This window comes from Meles meles, chromosome 9, assembly GCF_922984935.1.
Source record: "Meles meles chromosome 9, mMelMel3.1 paternal haplotype, whole genome shotgun sequence".
Lineage (NCBI taxonomy): Eukaryota > Metazoa > Chordata > Mammalia > Carnivora > Mustelidae > Meles > Meles meles.
Window position 1 is genome coordinate 57,362,001 of NC_060074.1, and position 22,122 is coordinate 57,384,122.

At 36.7% G+C, this 22,122-nt stretch overlaps 1 protein-coding gene across 2 annotated transcripts in view; it reads right to left on the minus strand.

Annotated features, from left to right (window-relative positions):
• Positions 1–22,122, minus strand: part of BAZ2B (bromodomain adjacent to zinc finger domain 2B) — a 421,364-nt gene that overhangs the window by 289,447 nt on the left and 109,795 nt on the right. For both annotated transcript variants that reach the window (XM_046018122.1, XM_046018121.1), the window contains exon 3: positions 21,745–22,104. The gene's annotated coding sequence lies outside the window, so the exon portion shown is untranslated. The remainder of the gene's footprint in view (positions 1–21,744; positions 22,105–22,122) is intronic.

The following is a 22,122-nucleotide window of genomic DNA, read 5'->3' on the forward strand; positions in this document are numbered from 1 at the left end:
CTCCTACCAACAGCCAATAAGGAACTGTCAATAATAACCTGAGCTTGGCATCAGATCCTCCAGCCCCAGCTGACTTTTGAGATGACTGCTGTCCCAACTGGAAGCTTGATAACCACCTCAAGAGAGGCGGTGAGTTAAAACCACCTAAGCCAATCCCAGTTTCCTGACCCACAGAAACTAAAACACAAAGATTAGTGGAAAAAAACATGTCAGAAAATGATACATACAGTACAATGCTATAGAAGGATTTAAAACATGCTAAATAATGCTGATAAACTTGACTATTTTTGCTAAATTAGATAATCAATAAGGTATCTTATTCACCTTTTTCTTTCTTCTTACCTTAACTTGCCTAGAACAAACACTTAAGAAGTAAATGATGAAGTAAAGCATTAAGATGTAATGTAGTTTGGACAAAACTCATACCTAATGTGCTTGCTCTTACTGCTAAGGGAAACAAAAATTTAAGCCCCTACCTCTATGTGATAACTAAATAATAAAAAGAAAATAAATGTTCATTTATAAAATACATGATGTGTTAACCTGTAAACATCAGAAAACAAAGAATATGCCCCAAATCTACATTTCAACTACTATTTTCCACAGTGAACATACAAACTTTGGCCATATTTTTCCATCATTATCTACAGACAATCTGGAATGTATGTCTGTTTAGTTCTATGCATCCAAATACTAATCCTCTTATAAGAACGTTCCTGAGGGGTGTCTGGGTGGCTTAGTCAGTTGAACGTCCCAGACTCTTGATTTCAGCTTGGGTTGTGATCTCAGGGTCATGACATCCAGCCCCAAGTTGAGCGATACGCTCAGCAGAAGAATATTTCTCTCCCTCCCTCTCTCTCCATCTCTGTCCCTTCTTCCACCATGTATGTGCACTCTCTCTCTAAAATAAATCTTTTTTAAAAATACAATAAAATGAAAAGTAAATAAATAAATAGAAGTCCTAGCTAAGACTCCTTACATCACAGCAGTTGTACAATAGTGTACAGGCTTTACTAAGACATGCAAAAGCAGACTCAAGGAGGCTGGTTAACATTCTTGCTTGCTAAAAAAAAAATAAAATAAAATAAAAAAAAAAACATTCTTGCTTGCTCCTGTGAAAACAATCACCCATAAACATCATAGTAAGACCAGGCTTTGGGGGGCACCTGGGTGGCTCAGTGGCTTAAAGCCTCTGCCTTTGGCTCAGGTCATGGTCTCAGGGTAATGGGATCGAGCCCCGCGTTGGGCTCTCTGCTCGGCAGGAAGCCTGGTTCCACCTCTCTCTCTCTCTCTGCTGCCTCTCTGCCTACTCGTACTCTCTGCCTGTCAAATAAATAAATAAAATCTTTAAAAAAAAAAAAAAAAGACCAGGCTTTGGGAGGGAGGGGATCAAGAAAAACTTTAAAATTACTATGAGCATATCCCTCCAAAAATCTTAGTAAAAACAATTTCTTTTACACAATTCAAATACAAACATAATTCCCCAGTAAACAGAAACATATGATTATCTGTAATAATTAAGAATATACAAATTAGGGGTCCCTGGGTGGCTCAGTTGGTTAAACGTCTGCCTTTGGCTCAGGTCATGATCCTGGGGTCTTGGGATCAAACCCTACGTCAGGATCCCTGCTCAGTGGGGAGCCTGCTTCTCCCTCTGCCCCTCCCCTCACTCGCTTTCTCTTTCGCTCACCCTCTCTTGAATAAATAAATAAAATCTTAAATATATATACATATTAAAATAAAATTATTCCCATTAAGAATACAATAAAAATTGGGCACCTGGGTGGCTCAGGGGGTTAAAGCCTCTGCCTTCGGCTCAGGTCATGATCCCAAGGTTCTGTGATCGAGCTCCGCGACAGGCTCTTTGCTCAGTGGGGAGCCTGCTTCCCTTTCTCTCTCTCTGCCTGCCTCTCTGCCTGTGATCTCTGTCTGTCAAATAAATAAATAAAATCTTAAAAAAAAAAAAAAGGAATACATTAAAAAAATTCTCAAAGTCCATGGGATGGAGTACAAGATAGTACAACTTCTTCTGACGAACATTTCATGAATATATGAAAAGAGCCTTAAAGAAAAATAAAACAGCATTCATTCACATAATCCCTCCCAAAAAATCCACCCAAAAGGCCCAAAACTGGTATAAGAACGCCATCATCAAAAAAGTCAGGGAAAATACCAACACTATAACAAGACTCAGACACTATACACAAAAGTCCCAAGAGCATAAGGGGCAGATTTTAAGAAATAAGAATATTATGAAATGTCCCAACCCACAACTTGTAGAACTGAAGTTTAGGAACATGGAAGGCCTATAAGAGAAGTGGGAATCAGAGCTTGGCTCTCGTGTTCACATTGCAGAAAGACATCAAGGGGCCTTTAGGCCTCATTGTTTTAATTTTCCTCAACCTGTCATTAGGGCTGAAAAGGAGCCAGCTTTATAAGTGATGATCAAATTTGACTAAGCAGACACAAGTACTGACTCACCATACCAAACTCATAATCCACAGTATTACAGAGTAGCAATTCTCCCCCTACTAATATCCCCCATCCACAGGTATGTCAGGCTCTCCCTGAAACAGGGTAACTGCTAAAATCAAAGGTTGAGGGCGCCTGGGTGGCTCAGTGGGTTAAGCCCCTGCCTTCAGCTCAGGTCATGATCTCAGGGTCCTGGGATGGAGTCCCACATTAGGCTCTCTGCTCAGCAGGGAGTCTGCTTCCCTCTCTCTCTCTCTCTGCCTGCCTCTCTGCCTACTTGTGATCTCTGTCAAATAAATAAATAAAATCTTTAAAAAATAATAATAAAAATAAATAAATAAGATCAAAGGTTGACCCTCAAGTATAGGATTACAGGTACACCCACAACACAAATCTCAAGAGATTCACCAAAAAAGTTCTAGGAGAAAACAAACTGTATTTCCTGTTGCCCAGTTCATCTTGTTGCTTATCCCAAATATTGAAAACCATCAATATCTAAACCTTTGTCTAGCACAAATTGTAAAATGAAAAGTAGTCATGCCTGGGTGGCTAAGTCGGTTAAGCATTTGCCTTTGGCTCAGGTCATGATCCCAGAGTCCTGGGATCAAGCCCCACAATGGGCTCCCTGCTCAGTGAGGAGTCTGCTTCTCCCTCTGCCTACTACTCCCCCAGCTTGGGCTCTCTCTGTCAAATAAATAAATAAAATCTTTAAAAGACAACACTAAGGTAAATAGAGAAAGCCATCAAGAATTACCAAGTTGCCCATGTATTTAAGCAAATTTCAATCTCCTCTCTGAATGTTGTTAAAGTCTTAATAGAAATAGATGAATACTTGCTTAACCTGAATCTCAAAAACACATCTAACAAACCAAAAGTGAGTATCACAGACAATGATGAAGTATTTGAAGCGTTTCAAAAATCAGAAAAAAATAACAGTATGCTCAGTGTTAATACTAGTCAACTTAATTCTTTACACCAAAGAATAAGGTTGTAAATATCAGAAGTGTGGCAGCAAAATTATCTCATGATTACATATACAGAAAATCCTAGAGAATCAACTGATAAATTATTAGAAAAAAAATAAGAAAGTTGAGTAATTCAATCAATAGCCAGTAAGAATTATGCGACAATGTTTTGGGAGGATACCGAATGTCTTGTGGGGAAAAAAACTAAAGCTGAGAGTTCACACTTCACCTCTCACTTAAGTAGATTCCATCTACGATAAAAATTCAAGAGTAAAGCAAAGTAAACCTTAGAGCCATATACAAAAAGAATGCAACACTGGTCTTCTAAATACTTGTATTTCTTCCTATATTGAAAATAACAATATGGGGGTAGGATTCCAAAATAAATATCAGAAAAGGGAAGAAGGAAGGGAAAGAGAGAAGGAAAAAAAAGAAAATAGTAATTTGCTAGACCTTGCTCACAGAAGTTCACAAGAGTCAATTGTTAAAATTTTTAGGAATTTTGCAACCCAGTTGTTAAACATAGTGATCTCTAAAAATTAAATTATATAGGGGCGACTGTGTGGCTCAGTCAGTTGAATGTCTGACTCTTGGTTTCAGCTCAGGTCATGATCTCAGGGTTGTGGGATGGAGCCAGGATAGGGCTCCATGCTCAGCAGGGACTCTGTTTGGGATTCTCTCTCTCCCTCTCCATCAGTCCCTCTCCCACTCCCACTCCCTCTTTAAAATAAACACAAGGGTCACCTGTGTGGCTCAGTGGGTTAAGCATCTGCCTTCAGCTTAGGTCATGACCTCAGGGTCCTGGGATCAAGCCCTGCCTTGGGCTCCCTGATCAACAGGGAGCCTTCTTCTCCCTCTCCCTTTGTGGCTCCCCCTGCTTGTGCTCTCTTGTTCTCTGTCAAATAAATTGAATAAAATCTTAAAAAAAAATAAAATACACAAATCTTTTAAAAAATTAATTGTATAAACTTACCAATCAATAAATTATATTAAAAATAAGGCAATAAACACTCAAAATTTATCACTTCCTAATTATTTTACCACATTTTATTATTTTCTGAGCTGTTGAGGTTATTTACATCTATTGTATCAGCTTGGTACAGATACTGTATAATAATTGTGTGTCTGCACATCCAATTCTCTTCAGTGGTATTAAATTGTTGGAATGAAATAGGCCATGTCAGGAGTATTTACACCAGGGAAAAGAGCACACACTATAAATCAAGACTCCCTCTGCCAACACACAAACCAGTTGTTAATATTTACCAGAATACCACTGCATAAATGTAAACCATTCATTATGCTTTGACCCAGCAATTCAATCTCCTGGAATGTTTCCTAATGAAATAAATTACAATATGCACAAAGGCTTAGTGATGTTTGATATTATATATTTCATTATATATTATATGTAATCAAACAGTTTAAATGCCCCAAACTTGGGAAGTTGAATAAATTATTACATACTGTTTGAAAATATTTAATGACACAAGAAAATGCCTCTTGATATAATCCAAAAAAGAACTAATAAAATAAAAAAGAATGAAAAACTACAAGTACCTATTTTGTAAAAAAAAAAAAAAAAAGAAGAAACAAAACACATAAATACTTACATAGAAAAAAAGATCAGAAATTAAAACTTTGGTTTATGAAAAACCAGCAAAGAGGTTATTGAAGAAATTTTTTTAAAAGATTTATTTATTTAAGAGAGAGAACCTGCAAGAGTCGTGGGAGGGGCAGAAAGAGAGGGAGGGGGAGAACCTCAAGCTGACACTTCACTGAGCACAGAGCCTGACAGGGGCTCAATCTCATGACCATAAAATCACGACCAGAGCCAAAATCAAGAGTTAAATCAGACATTTAACCAACTAAGCCAACCAGATACCCCTCTACTTGAAGAATTTCTGGTATTTGAAACTTGAACTCTGAAATTTCTTTCCACCAAAGCTTCAATATGACTGCCATACACATCCACATCCTCTTATTCCCTCTAATTATAGAGATACCCCTCCTTCTAGCTTATGTCAATCAATCTAACATGGGTCTGAAACCCATGTCTTCCCACTTCTCAAAGAATTTCTGAGTTATATCCCCTGCCCCTATATCATCATTCTCATCATCAAGAAAGTCATCTTCCAGCCCATACTTCCTTCCTAGACACTTGCCAATTTCTTTTCATTTCCCTTAAAAACAACAATAACAACTATCCAAACTCCGTGTTCCTATATCTTTAGCTTTAGTCTAAACCACTCCACTAAAACTATTATTGCCAAGGTCACCAATGTGCTTTTTTGCTTAATTTAATAGGATTTTTGATTTGTTCTTACTTGATATCACAAAATCATTTCACTCTATGCCAGCTCCCCTCATTTTTTTTTAGAGAGGAAGTTTATGAAACTAACTTGCTGTTTTTTCAATTATGAAGACTTTCATTTCATTAAATAAACTTCAATATAAAATAAAACAAAAATGCAAGTAATAAAATTTTGGACATTTGACATTTTTACCTTAATATTTTCTGTACTTTTCAAAACGTTTGATAATTTTTTTAGTCAAAAATACACCTTTAATTTTAAAACAAATCTTGTTGTACACCTAAAACTAACATAATGTTTCATGTCATTTGTACTGTTGTCTTAAATGTTAGAAAACAAACAACAAAATTAATATAAAGAAAAAAGAAAAGGACAATGAATATGATCAGCTGTAAGAAGAAATAACTGACAAGTTGTAGAGTAACATGTACAATTTACTTTTATCATAAACATATGGCACAAATATAAGATAATATGAGAATTTATTCTTTAAAGGTTCAAGTTGTATTCTCAAATAGTGATAATTCAGGCAGCTAATGAGTATAATAAAATTACTTACTAGGATGATAATCCTACCTTATCAAGGAAAATTTATTTTTACTATGTTGAGTATTATCCAATAAAATTAGTATTTAATAAAGAATTCTTATTACAAGAGATAGAAACAAAATAAAAATTTGGCAATGCCTTAAAAAGTTGACCTTTAGTGGTCTAGTTCAACATTCCCTATAATACAGATTTTTTAGAGTATACAGCAGAAATGTGGTACAGATACTAAGTGTTGATGAGAAGTTGGGCCTTAATATGAGCATTAAAGTGTAGTTTTACTAGCAAAAAGGAATGGGAAAGGGGATGCGTTGCAGAGCACACAACTCTTGATCTTGGGGTCAGGAGTTCGAGCACCATCTGGGGCACAGAGTTTACTTTAAAAAAAAAAAGGAAAGGAAAGAATTAGAGGTCAAAGAATAAAATATATGAGAAGTGACTATAAAAACTCTGGGGAGGGGGCGCCTGGGTGGCTCAGTGGGTTAAAGCCTCTGGCTTTCGCTCAGGTCATGATCCCAGAGTCCTGGGATCGAGCCCCGCGTTGGGCTCTCTGCTTGGCGGGGAGCCTTCTTCCTCCTCTCTCTCTCTCTCTGCCTGCCTCTCTCCCTACTTATGATCTCTGTCTGTCAAATAAATAAAATCTTTAAAAAAAAAAAAAAAACAACTCTGGGGAGGAGGACATTGGCTTTTTTTTTTTTTTAAATTTTAGAGAGAAATAGAGTGTGAGTATGAGTAGGCAGGGAGGCAGAGGGAGAAGGAAAAAATCCCAAGCACACTCCATGTGGAGCGCAGAGCCTAAAGTGGGGCTCGATCCCATGATCTCAAGATTATGACTTAAGCCAAAATCAGGCGTCAGTTGCTCAACCCACTGGCCCACTGAAGTGTCCCGGCAAGAGGACATTTTTTAAGCTTAAAAATGGAAAGAATGTTTAAAAAAATCTAGAAAGGACAAGTTAGTATTTCACATTTCTGTAAATAAAAAAACTATTAAAAATTTAAAGAATTATAATAAATATATTAATAGCATATCATTAATACTTAGAATTTATAAATAATTTATAATAAATATACTAAGACCTCTGTGCAGTAACAGGCAATGTCAAAGACAAATCACAAAAGAGAAACAGCTTAACTGAAAGATGCTCATTCTAATTAGTCACAGAAATGCAGAATAAATAAGGTAGAACTTTTTTACAATGTGAATCAGCAATGGCTAAAAATGATGAATATAACCCAATCCAACGAAGGCGTAGTGAAATAGGTATGACTATCTACTACTATTGAAATACCACAAACCATAAATCCTTTCAAAAGCTAAGTTCACAAAACATGTATCAGGAGCCATAAAGTATTCCCAGCCTTTAACCCAATAATTACTTTTTTGGGAATTTATCCTATGAAATGATGCCAAACAGCAACAAAAAAGCACTACCCATAAAAATGTGCACTGAAGCTTTAACCTTAAAGGTCAGAAGTAATGGGGCACCTGGGTGGCTTAGTGGGTTAAGCCTCTGCCTTCGGCTCAGGTCATTTCTCAGGGTCCTGGGATTGAGCCCAGCATCGGGCTCTCTGCTCAGCGGGAAGCTTGCTTCCCCCTCTCTCTCTGCCTGCCTCTCTGCCTACTTGTGATCGCTGTCTGTCAAATAAATAAGTAAAATCTTTAAAAAAAAAAAAAAAAAGGTCAGAAGGAATCAATCTATCTGTATGAACAACCATGTACTCCACTATTAGCGTTCCATTGTAGCACAAGGAAAATTTTCAAAAAATAACTCTCCAGAAGTTTTAGAAAATAAAGCAGATTTTACCAAGTAGAAAGAGAGGGAATAAGAATTGTATACAGGAAACATCATGTGGATAATCACGGATTCATGAAAGTCTGTCCTCAGGGATCCATAAAAAGTATGATATGTTTGTAATATGTTTAGAACATGCTGCCTCCTATCTCCCAGTGGTTTTCAGAAAGTGATGTTTAGCAGTGGTTTAAACACATGTACAGCAATAAATGCAAACAAAAATGAAAAATATGAGGCTAACTGGATGTATTCATCTTCATACAAATGTGATCCATCAGGAGTAAAGTAGAAGGGTTTTAAAGAAATAGATCAGAGTTTATCTTAAGCTAAACTCATCATGAGACTGATATGATGTATTAGAAATAATATCTAGCCACTAGGAAGTGGTAAGCCACAGCCAATCTCTCTTGTTCTTATTTATTTATTTATTTACTTACTTACTTTCTTAATTGAGAGAGAGAGGGTGCACACAAGCAAGGGGAAGGACTGAGGGACAAGCAGATTCCCCACTGAGAGGGGAGCCCAATGCAGGATTCAATCCCAGTACCCTGAGATCATGACCTGGGCGGAAGTCAGATGCTTAACTAACTGAGCCACCCAGGTGCCCCCAATCTCTCTTGTTCTTACTTTTAGTATCTAGAAAGGAGGAAATAGGTGGAAATGGAAAGAATGTTTAAAAAAATCTAGAAAGGACAAGTTAGTATTTCACATTTCTGTAAATAAAAAAACTATTAAAACTACATCAGATTATTGTTATAGTCATAAGAAATAAATGTGTATGCAAGGTATTACAATCTCCAACCTCCCCAAACTAGCTCAACCCCATTCCTTTAAATTATCATGTACTTCATATTTATCCTCCTACCCATTCTATTGCTATTAGTCCAGTCATTACCACCTGACACTGGAATTTCTGCAATGTCACTGGTCTTTCTTTTAATAGTGTTTACTTCTATACATTTAACAGATTTCTTCTAAATCTTTCTAAATTTTTAATCATATCACATCTTTGCTTAAAAATATATTAGCTAACTGAAACCCCTTTCTAACTTTAACTCCTACTACAAACAAATTTTAGTTAGGTAGGTTTCCCTCCATTCTCTCCTCTGTTCAGGTTGTTGTTCTAAGATATCGACTACTATAGGGGCACCTGGGTGGCTCAGTCATTAAGCATCTGCCTTCAGCTCAGGTTATGATCCCAGGGTCCTGGGATTGAGACCCTCATCGGGCTCCCTGCTCAGTAGGGAGCCTGCCTCTCCCTCTCCCACACCCTCTGCTTGTGTTACCTCTCTCACTGTTTCTCTGTCAAATAAATAAAATCTTTAAAAAAAAAATCTACTACAATAAATAAAATAAAATATCCAGTACTTCCTTCAAAAGCTAACTGAAGTTCTACTATCTCCTTGAACACTTTTAATTCCAAGCCAATTTTTTTCTTTCTTTACATTCTGGGGTATCAACAGCAATACTTTAGCATATAAACTATCCTGAACCATGCTACTTTCATATACAATAGACATCTTTTCATTCTTTTCTTTCTTTTTTTTTTTTTTAAATTAGGCAGGGAGCCTGGTTCTCCCTCTTCTGTTGCCCTTTCTTCCCACTCATGTTCTTTCTCTCTCTCTGCCTCTTAAATAAATAAAATCTTTTTTTTTTTTTTTTAAGATTTTATTTATTTATTTGACAGAGAGAGATCACAAGTAGACAGAGAGGCGGGCAGAGAGAGAGAGAGAGAGGGAAGCAGGCTCCCCGCCAAGCGGAGAGCCCGATGCGGGACTCGATCCCAGGACCCCGAGATCACGACCCGAGCCGAAGGCAGCGGCCTAACCCACTGAGCCACCTTAAAAAAAAAAAAAAATAAAATAAAATAAAGTAGGCTCCATGCCTACTCACGTTCTTGAAATCACAACCCTGAGATCAAGACATGAGCTGAAATCAAGAGTTGGATGCTGGAGACTCACCTTACTGGGGGTTGGAGGATAGGTTCTAGTAGGATATATCAAAATACAGTAAATACTATCTTTGACATGAACCATACTGGAGACAGATACATGATCTCTCAGTAAGTCTAACACAGCCCATTTGCCAGCATTAAAGTAGATGCCATTTACATAGTTGAGTTCCAGATACTCATAGCTGGCATGCATTTAGGAGCTACGATATACAAAAAATATATATTTATATTGAGACATAAGAGCCTATGAGAATACTATGAGAACTACCCAGAGAGCACCTGACTCCTGTACCCTGCCTGTAGATAACATCACTGAATGAATGACGGTTACTGAAATTGTTTTTCCTTTCCCACCCCCAATTTTCTACCCCCATAAATAACTGAACTTCAGTGGGTTAAAATCACAAAAGATGAGATTATACTCTATATACAACCTTTCTCTCTAAGTAAACCATCACCTCCTTAAGCATATTATGGGCTAGGCATTTTATTTCTGAGCACTTTGAATTGTTTCTAGTTACTAAGTAATAGATGTCAGCCTGATTCTTGTTCTCAATTTAATGATCAATTTATTCAACTAATCACTACTGCCTAACATGTGACTATTGGCCCATCACAATAATATGAAACATGAAAAATAAGTAATTTTTACTTGTTTCCATGGGTAACTACAGGATTACTTTCAAGTCTCTAGTGAAGTCATAAGATTACCAAATACAAATTAAACATGCGTTTTTACCCAGGTAGATGTAATTAATTTAGCTGGTAGCTCAGGACTTAAGCTGAAACATATCAAATGCTACCTACTAAGAATAAAATGTTTGCAATAAATTGCAAAAAAGAGACCTATTTCACAAAAAGTGCTCCACATTAAAGCAAAAAAGGTCAAATCAAGATACTATGTCAATAGAACACTTCATTAAAAACAATAACCCCTCGGGGTGCCTGGGTGGCTCAGTGGGTTAAGCTGTTGCCTTCGGCTCAGGTCATGATCTCAGGGCCCTGGGATCGAGTCCCGCATCGGGCTCTCTGCTCAGCGGAGAAACTGCTTCCCTTCCTCTCTCTCTGCCTGCCTCTCTTGTGATTTCTGTCAAATAAATAAAAAATCTAAAAAAAAAAAAGCTTTATTAAAAACAATAACCCCAGAAAACCAAATAGTGGAAAGTTCTGGTCACAGTATATCTAGCTCTACCACCATCACCGCCACTCCCCCGCCTCTGGCATGCCTTGTTCCTATCCTCCCATTTTACACATGGTACAAAAGCACTTACAAATTCTTTAAACCATTTCTTCTCCTTTTTGAATTTTGGCAGTACATCTATGAACAGTCTTTCTGGAAAGGGAAGGGAAAGAAAGCTTTCCCCTAACTGGCCAAAGTATTACATGTTCTCTTCCTGGACCAGCTGTTTACTGTTTGCACAGCCCTTCCCTAACCCTTCAACTTCCTACTTCAAATCCCCAAGGTATGATTATAGATAAGAGTTATTTTCTGTAAGTTGCTGAAAATATTAATGACAGTGCATAAGAAGTTAATGCTAAGGTACTTAAGCCACAATGGAGAAAATCTTGAGACTTTCCAAGAGGACTCAATTATGCAACAGTGTTCCATTCCTCTTAACCTCCTTTAAAAGTCTCCTTTTCTGATGTTGTTACTACCCACCCCCTAACAACACTTTCTTTAGCTCTGCAGTAACCCCTCTTCTAAAATAAAGAGATTTGACCCACAACCTCTGTCTGTTGCCTGGCAGACCCTATTTCTTCCAGTATGCTACACTAACCCATAAAAGGAGAAACACATCATTCTGTGACTTACAGGCTGTTCTCTACTTTTTTAGATGCTCAAGATGGGCTTTGCTGTTTCATATGTTGCCATAATGGTTCATGTCAACAGTAATCCTTTTCCCAAGGAACTCCAGAAGTAATGTTTCAATAATGATGTCATCATGAAACCAGAGAAAAGTATGGCTTGTCTCTAAGCTCAGAAATTAGATAGCCTTTTGTTTCTACTAATTTCCAACTTTAATTTATCTCAAAATACATCATCATATAAGGAATAATTATGTAAAAGTTTTAAGGTTTTCTTCTGACACATCTCTTGCAAATGAATCATCACCACAACATTGTAAATAAGGAATCTGAAATAAATTTCATTATCTTAGTGCGCCAATAATGAAGATAGGAAAAGTCCAACCACTGAAAATTAAGACCTTATACATTGGTGTGTTAGTTTTTTTTTAATCTTTCCTTTTCATATTCTACTTTTTTAAAGTAGGCTCCTCACCCAGCATGGAGCCCAGTGAGGGGCTTGAACTCATGACCCCAAGATCAAGATCTGAGCTAAGATTAAAAGTCAGATGTTTAATGGACTGAGCAACCCAGGTGCCCCATACTCTCTATATTAAATCATATTTCTATTATTAGTGAAATTCAGTATAAATGTAATCAAAAATTGGGGCTATAAATTATTTCTTTTTGTCCTTATGGATATTCCTATTATTGGCAGTTCAGCCAGTCTAACGTCTTTATTTATCCAAAGTAACTAAAAGAAGTAAAAGCACTCTTTGAGTCAGTCATTGAATTCCCTTGGAAAGCTAGTTCTTCACCAAGAAACTGAGAAAAGGGAAACAGATGTCCTCTCTTGTTCAGTGCTCTTAGCACGTATGACCATGCATTACATTTCAAAACAAAAACAAAAACCATTTATAAAGCATTGTAAGAGAATGAAGGAGAAAGGAGTGGTTCTGATTAATCTTACAAGAAACAAAATATTTCAATAACTCTGATCAGAAAGGGCAGTTCTGTCAATTTTAAACTGGCCTCCATAAACAACAAGCCTATCACTGAAACAGATGATTTGAAACTGATTAACCCACTTTCTCCAGAAAAAGCCAAGAAGTCACTCTTGAAAGCAGTGGAGGAAAAGGAGGATCCCATAACATTCTTTTTATTCTGGGAGAAGAGGTATGGGTTGGGTTAACTTCAAAATGTTGCCCAACCATGCCATAGCTTTTATTTATTTGTTCTATGAGGGGCTCATAATGCCCTTCTTTTATAGGATCCTTTCTTCCTGATCTCTAAGTATTCAGTTTACTCCTTTTCCTCAGTCTAATTTAAAGCTACCTAAACCGAAAGAGCCTTTTTTTTTTTTTTAAGATTTTATTTATACATTTGACAGACAGAGATCACAAGTAGGCAGAGAGGCAGGCAGAGAGAGAGAGAGAGAGAGAGAGAGAGAGAGAGAGAGAGAGGAGGAAGCAGGCTCCCTGCCAAGCAGAGAGCCCGATGCGGGGCTCGATCCCAGGACCCTGGGATCATGACCTGAGCGAAAGGCAGAGGCTTTAACCCACTGAGCCACCCAGGCGCCCCCGAAAGAGCCTTTTTTAATGATTCAAACCAGAAGTTATCTCTTCCTTATTCTGAGCTTTCACGAACTTTCAACCATAGGTCTCTAAGAATACTTAACACGGTGTTCAGTATAAACTTGACTAAAGAGGGCACCTGGGTGGCTCAGTGGGTTAAGCCTCTGCCTTCAGCTCAGGTCATGATCTCAGGGTTCTGTGCTCAGCAGGGAGCCTGCTTCCCCCTCTCTCTGCCTGCCTCTCTGCCAACTTGTGGTCTGTCTCTCTGTGTCAAATAATTAAATAAAATCTTAAAAAAAAAAAACTTGATTAAAGAGGGTAGCTGTCCCCGTTTTCCCTATTATTGGTACTAGAACAATAAAAGTGTATCAAATACCAGTGATTCTCCTGTGGTTGTCATTACTGAGTCAATTCATTTTTCAAATAATGGCTACAATTTCTACTGTTTTGTTGGGTTACTAATATTTTATTTACTTATTTTTAAAGTTTTACCTAAGTAATCTCTACACCCCCATGTGGGGTTCAAACCTATGACCCTGAAATCAAGAGTCACATATTCCTCTGACTGAGCCAGCCAGACGCTCAAAGGTTACTAATATTTTAAGAATTGAGTTCATTATCTCATCTTTCCTTTTATCTAAATATAATTAACTGTTGTAATGAGAACCAAAAAAGGCAGACAAGTAAAATCTGAAGCCTTCATTTTGGTGGAACCTAAGAACTTCTCTTTTTCTGATCTATCAAGAAGTGGGAGAGGAAGGAAATAAAACTTATTTGAATTTCACTTCCTTTTATTTCCTCACTTTATTCTGTGATGAGATTCCCAAAGAGCAGGAAAATAACTGAAAGGACAACAGTCAAAAACAAAGAAAAGGAGAATATGATAATTTACAAAATGACCACGTAACCTCAAATAATAGCTAATTAACTGTGTAATAAAGTTGTTATCACAGGCAATTCGAAACTAAAAACATAACACGTCGTCCTTTAATAACCTCTGAATTTATTATTTAGAAAAAAGTACAGCCCACTATCAGCTAGATTAGATTTGGCCATATATTCTATTATATTACCAACATCTCCAGCCATTTGTGAAGCCAAGAAAGAGTAAAAGGCACTTTTAGGAGTGGTACTCAACCTTGAAGTGCTGAAAGCTACTTCATCATCTAGTGTGGGGACAAACACATGCATGCACATGTGAACAGAACACTATGTTGTGTAGAAGGCTCAGTACAATCACCATCCTTATAAATCACTCAGGTATCCACTTATTTTAACATACACAAATCAAGGCAGAGCTCCCTGTGATTCCTACAAGGGTATCTGAAATCATATTTAACATTTCACCTCCCACTCTTCTCACTGAAAGCTTGAGATGCAAAGGTTCTCCCCTCTTCTTTCAGTCACTACTAGGCAGCACAACATGCACAAAAATACTACAAGTGGACTTGAGCATAGCTACGTTTAATATTTCAGAAGGGACCCAAAAAGCAGAAGAGACTCCTCATTAGATTTCTTCTAAAAAAAATTAAAGTAGCTTTCTGGTTTTAGGATTAGCATTATTCTAATCAAATTATAATGTCCTGTTGCTCTTCCTATCTTGTCTTACACCACTCATAAACTAAAAGTACTGTCATGTTTCTATATATTATGTGAAATTGTTTTACAGGCTAATTAATCACAATCTATTGTGTTACTTAGTTACAACTATAGATAACTAGCAAAATATAATTAACAACATTTTCAAATCAAAGATAATTCAGTTACCTACCTGAAGACAAAATTATAAAACATATTTTCCAAAAATTACAATGGTTGTGTAATCTAGGTTTGTTTGTTTCTGGCCAAGATGAAATATATATAGGTAATACATTATTGATCTTCTACACTTGGTTCTTTCAAACCTTCTTCATTTTATTCAGCATTTAGTTTAAATTAAATATTTAAAATTGAAGCTGTTCTAGGTTGCAAACACAGCTAAAATGAAGAGCTTCTGTAGCAGCAGTGACCAGATTTTAAATGCAGGTAGATCAATAAAAAAAAAAAAAAAAAAAAAAAAAAATCACCAAGCTCAGGCTCCATGTGTGAGTGGAATGGTTTATAATAGCTTGCAAATGACTATGTGCTTGCTGTAACCAGCTGTTCTTAAATTATGAATATGCAACCAATTCATGTTAAAGCCAAATCCCAGCACTATTGCTACAGAGAAATCCCAGTAGTTTTGCTTGTTCTACATGTTAGCTCTGTTAAGGATACAAATAGCAGTAAGCTTCCGAACAAATAGGACCAAACTATTGGCATTTCATGCACTGGGTCCATTATCACAGTGGGGGATGTCAATCATTGGTACATTCCTATAACAGCTCAGGCAATATGACAATGATCTCGTAAGAAAAAAAATCAAAATCTCTGCAGCAGACTCAAAGTCCTTCTGACAACCTAATGCTTTCTTACTTCAGCCAATCAGAATGTCAGACCTGACCTACTAGAAGACTTGCATCAAGCCTGAAACATTTAAAAACATCAATCATAAAAACAAAGACAAGACATTGAATTATACAGTATTAACCTCCAGGGTTTGCATACAAAGACCTTAGATTTATTTATGTCCCAGTGAGTTAAGAGCTTCAGTACACTGTTCTTTACACCAAACTGACTGCCAATTTGATGAACCTCTCTGCCCTCAGCAGGAGTGCACCGTCTTTGATTAATGAGTGCATGCTTGTGGAAAAGTGTTAAGAGGAGAAAACAGTGCAAAAACACACAATTACGTCTACACATAGCTGAAGTACCAATGCAATAATTATCTTCAAACCAAATGCTTCTTTTTCCTTAAATACATATGCACACATATACACCCACAAAATTAGTAAAGGTTCTTATCTACATATTACTACATTATTATTATCTTTAATACTTATTTTTTGAATGAAAGGCATTCAAAAACCAAAATACAAATTTCATAAATTATAAAAACAACTATTTTAAAAGCATCAATTAAAAAAAAGATAGAAAAGACCCCACCTTATAGAGTAAATTTTCAAATAAATGGGATTAAAACTGTATTTTTACCTCACACTCCTATAAAAGCCTATTCATTTAAAAAAAACCTGTTTAAACAATAAATATCAAGTCTATTAAATAATTTACATCTCAAACTGTATTATGAATTGCCACAGTTCACATAACATTCAATGTAGATTTAAAAGTCATGTAAATTTGTTTTTCTTTCAGCAAAGATGTGGCCAATATTTTCTAATTCCACGGGTAATCGCAAATTAATTATACTTATTGCCCATAATTTCAAAGCTAATAGGGTCAACAGAAAAACTTATGAAAGTTTAAACTTTTAATGACTCTTCTGTTTAGAATGACCAAATGTGGAAAAATTCCTATTGACATGATGGGAAGCGGATCTGCACTACAATTCAGACTGTATTACCTATAAAAATGAGCTAAGAATTGAGATTCCTTTAAAGTAAAAGTTTACATTTAATATACAACTTACCATAATTTAGTTTATATGAACATTTGCCTTGACACAAATGTTATGAGTTTCTTAAAAAGTAAATCATAGGCTAAGGTAACAGAATGATTTTCTTTTTAAGGAACTGTATGGCTATTATATAAAAAAGAGTTGAGAAAGTGTATTACCTGAAAGAAGTCTTAGTAATACATGGTCTATTTAAAAGGAAAACATCTCTATAAACTTATAATTGCAGGAAATCATAATTCTGGAATCACTTAGCAGTGTATTAGAAATGTTTACAATTTGTTTATATTGTATAGGAAATCCTTTGAGGGGTATTTAACTCAGCAAACCATATATTCTGATCACCAATTTAACATTTTAAGTATTTATTATAGGCAAACTATTTTAAATATGTTATAAATTTTATGCTTTGAAAAATTGTTTAAATGCTTATGGTACATAAGATTTAAAAAGTAAAAATGAGTAAACACTAAAACTAGAAAAGATCTCCTGATATAGTGGTAAACTACATCATATATCCTTAAACTTATTATCCTAAAGATTTTTTATACATTTAAAAAAAAATGTTTTCTCTGTTGGAATGGTCATTCTTTATTCCTCCTCCTTCCTATTTCCTCTCCTATCAAATAAATAAAGTAAGTAAGTAAGTAAGTAGAAAACATTTAGGTATCAATGGGATGATCTGACACCTTTTAGTACCATAGTCTGATAGGTGAAACTATCACTAAAAGTTAGTAGGTATAATAAAAATATTTCAATTTTTAAAATTATTAAATGGCCACTAGTCAATTATTTAATATCTTCATCTCCTTATTAAGAAAATAAAATATAAACTTTCCCACTTCCTCAATAATTCTTTTCTCTTCTGATTACCTTCTGCAGCAAAAGTTTAAAGAAATATTTAATCAAACTAGTCAACATTTATTAAATAAAGCACAATTTTTTTAAAATCTTGTGGTAGGAAATACTTAATTTTATATATTCAAAAGCTTCTTAAAATACCTAACTAGGTAATTTAATTAATCCCCAAGGATATCAAGTATATTAAAAATCATTAAGACATTATTTCAACTAGGGGTCAAAATCACATTATTACTTTGTGTTAAATCACTTCTTTTGGTAGTCTTAGCTAAGATTAAGTAAGAAACTCAGAAACCACAATTTAAAATCCTTTGAGAAATCTTTAAATCTAAAAGTAATGAAGTTTAATACATTCTTTCACTAATTCAAGGAGATAAGACAGAAAACTGGAACTTTCATGCAACTGTGATATCCTACATCTTGTATAGTAACACAAAAGTAGCAACAAAGACATTAACAATTGCAGTTCAAGCTGGGAGTGACTGTTCTGTTTCAATTCAATGACAACACTAATGGCTTCTTAGCAGCTCCATGAAATCAACCAGCTGTCAAGTTGATGCATCAGAAGGAACAGTTATGCACTCCCATAAGAAAAAGCAACACATCAGGATGTTTGGCAAAACATCTGCTCCTTTACACTGCAGTTCTACAATAAACATGCAAACAAAGAAATGAGAGAAAGGGCAACAGAATTAAAATTCCAAGGTTTCCATTACAGTCTTAAACGCATTTTAAATAAATGACATAAAAATAAAAACAAATTTCTGCCAACTTGAATACTTTGCTATTTTAAATCTTCAAAAAATGCTAAATATAATTACTCAGATTCTTCTAGAAAGGCAAAGGCTACACAAAAATCGTTATATTTTAAAAATTGAGAGTAAACTATATTCACCCAGAAAAATTATCATAATGTACAAAACTCAAAAAATATCAAAATACATCCTTCATTTGATAAGGATAGCAAATTATGCCAACAGCATTCTAATAAATGCATTTCCAAGACTGAACACTCTAAAAATACTTTAAGTAGTGTTTGAAAGAGTAAATGCTACAATAGTTAAGCAATAGTTTAACATATAGGAACAGTAAAGATACTATTCTCTGGATTTTAAAATATCTGCCTACGCCTACTTTTCTTCAAACCATTATATGAATACAGTATTAAGTCCTGATAAATAACTTTCTTTTTACAGCATACAGTTTGATCACCTCCCCTGAAAGACTCTCATTTGTCATCACAGACTTAAAATAATTTTACATTCAGCCATTCATTTCAAACATTTGTAAAATTTGACTTTTTTCTATCTGAAACTTACAAGTGCCTCAATGTTGTCTAAATTATTGATTATGCAGCATAGTGACAATATGTACAGTGTTTACAATAGGTGTGAGACATCAAATTGTACTTAACTACCATTTTCTTAAACTGCTTATCCTCTGTTGCTTGCCATTTATAATCTGCCAAATCTTCTAGTCCTTTGTTGCATGTATAATTTAAAACCATCTGTTCTATGTGCTTTTAACTATTTAAACATTTTTCACCTACCTACAATTCACACAAATGGCAGACATTCAATTCAGTCAAGCTTTCTATATAGCGTTTTACATAAAGCAAATTCCAATATAAATAACAGCAAATAATACCAAAGAAGACTGCTCCAGAGATAAAAACGTACGACCATGTAAATTTTTATGTTAGACAAACCTTTTCAATTATTCAGAATTGTTTCTATTAGTTTTTTTTTAGTTAATTATAACCAGTGTTTTCCCCCAACCCAGAAGACAAAGAGAATGCAAATTAAATACAGACAGTTTCATGTCCTTGTTAGAAGAGAAGTAAATATGCTGACTGAAAATGACTACAGGAGACAGAATTCCACTTTCCCATTCAATTTACAGTGCCTCTTATTTATATACCAGTCCGTGTATCATTAAGTTTGGTCATGTGACCAACCAAACTTCTGTGAGATAAAAAACTATTTTAGACAAGCAGATTAAAGCAACACTAATTTTTATTGTATATTTTTTCATAATGGCTGACAAAGGGCTTACAGCTTGAAGTTATAAAATATATTTTAAAATAAGTTTTGCCTTTTAAATACTAATGATATTTTTGCCAATCGTTTAATATGTGCTACTAAATTTTAAAAGTATCCAGTAGCTCCCGGTATTTTAATAGTTGTATCTTTCCAAAATGTGCGTAAATATGAAAAAAAATTATTTAATTACAAAAGAGGACTTAGGTAATCTAAAATAATTATATGTAAAATATTAACCAAGCTGATTAAAGAAACATCTACAGCAGAGTGGAGTAAATCAGAAAAGAATATACTCATTAAAAATAACATTTGAAACCTTTAAAGAAAAAACACGTAGACAAAAAGCTAGGTGAATACCAATGACACTATAAAAGTTTATACCATCTTTTTGCACATAATTTTCCACCTGTTACCAAAACGTAAAATGTGTAGACGCTGAGGGTTCATTTTGAGAACGCGACCCAAAAATAAGCAATACAACTTATCTTTAACCAGTAAGTTACCCGGTCCTTTAAAACCGGGGAAAAAATCAGGTGAAAAATTTACTCTAGGGAAAATTTCTCGATAAAGTTTACATGACGTCACTGGGCCCCCTGAACATTCCCTAAACTTTGAGTCTTATCCAGACACACTTTTTGCCTTTCTAAGGCTTCTTTCCCTTTCTCAAAAATAAAAAAAGGGAGACTTGGGAATAAAAATTGCCCAAGATGGCGAAACGCTTGTTGTTTAGAGGGCAGGGGAAAAAAAATGGAGGATATTGTAATATACACAAAGGGATAAATTTCAACAACTCGGCCAAGGACTGCAGCTGCTTCTCTCTTTATAAGGAAGCAACACACAAAAGATAAATACAGAGGGAGAGAAAAGAAGAGAAAAATCTCCCAAACAGTAGGGCCAGCTCCTACTCTCCAACAAACACTTCCGTCCTTTCCCAAGTCCCAATTCTGGGGTTCATGGAACTACTTTAACAGGAGGAAAGCCGCGAAAGAGAAAGGGGGGAGGGGAGCGACAAGAAGATTAAAAGAGCAAAGAAGAGTTGAGGGCTGGCGGTTGTTCCCGGGGAAGAACTGCTAGGAGACAGACATTACTGTAAGGAAAGCTATACCCCTCTAACCCTCTGTGTACAGGCACAGATCTTCCCGTATCCAGATCTTCTCCCGGTCTCACCTGCCCCCATTACAACACCCACCCCCCCCAGCCCCTTTTCTATAAACTCTGGAGCTCCAAGCTACACAGAGAAAGCAAAAGAGGCCCGGACTTGGGGGTGGGGGTGGGGGGTGGGGTGCCAGGAGCTGATCATCAGTCCTAAGGGGAAGAGGGGGCGGAGGCAAAAAAAAGGGCAGCAGTAGGCGGACTGGGGGGTGGGGGGGGGTATCTGGAAACTACCCCGGCAGGGATTGGGGGAGCAGCGTATATTCCCGGGGAGGAACAGCGATCGCAACAGTGCCAGAGGTTATCGTTTAAGAAGCAAAACTGTTGGCGGCAACCCGAGCGCTGGGAGCCGAAGGAAGGAGGAGGCGCGCAGCCCGGGCGGCCGAGCAGGGCTACCGGCACAAAGGAGGCGGACTGGCGGCGGCGGCGTCTGCCCCCGGCCCTGCTGCACCGAAGTCCCGCACTGGCAGCTAGGAATAAAGTTTACATTCTCCTGAGACCGCACCCCCCACCTCCCACCCAGGACCGCGTCCTCCTCCCCCAAACTCCGCTCGGGACCCCGAGCACCGCCCCAGCCTTCCAGCCAGCACAACAAAGAGACACACCGACCGGCGAGGGTAAACAGCCGCGGAGGGCGAGCAGGGCGGGCAGGGCGAGCGCCTCGAGAGAAGCAACTCCGGAGTCCCCGCTCGCGGGAGCGTAGTTTCTCCTGTTCGGCTAACAACCGGCTTTGTAACATTTGGAATTTCCATCTTCACCCGCACCCCTCACACCCGAAGATTTTTAACTCACCTTTACTTTGGAACTGAGAGTTGCGGTGGATGAGATTTTTGCCTTCCCCAGACGGCTGAAGGTTACGATTTTTGTTTTTGGAAACCCGACCACCTCCTTGTCTCGATTATTATTTTTGCAAGGAAAGTATAAAGAGAGTTGGAGTGGAGGTGAGATTTGTGATCGCGAAAGCCCTTGACTCCCTCCTTCTCCGCCTTCCGCCTCTCTCTGATTAGTTCCTATCCAGCAGCAGATTGAAGCAGGAGATGATTCTTCTCAAGGTTTGTTCAGCAGCTTCACTTCTAGGCGAAGGCTTCATGAACCAAGTGACGTCAACCAACAAGGCTTCTCTCTCTCTCCTCTCTCTAACAATGAAAGTTGCTGTTAACAAGGGAAAAA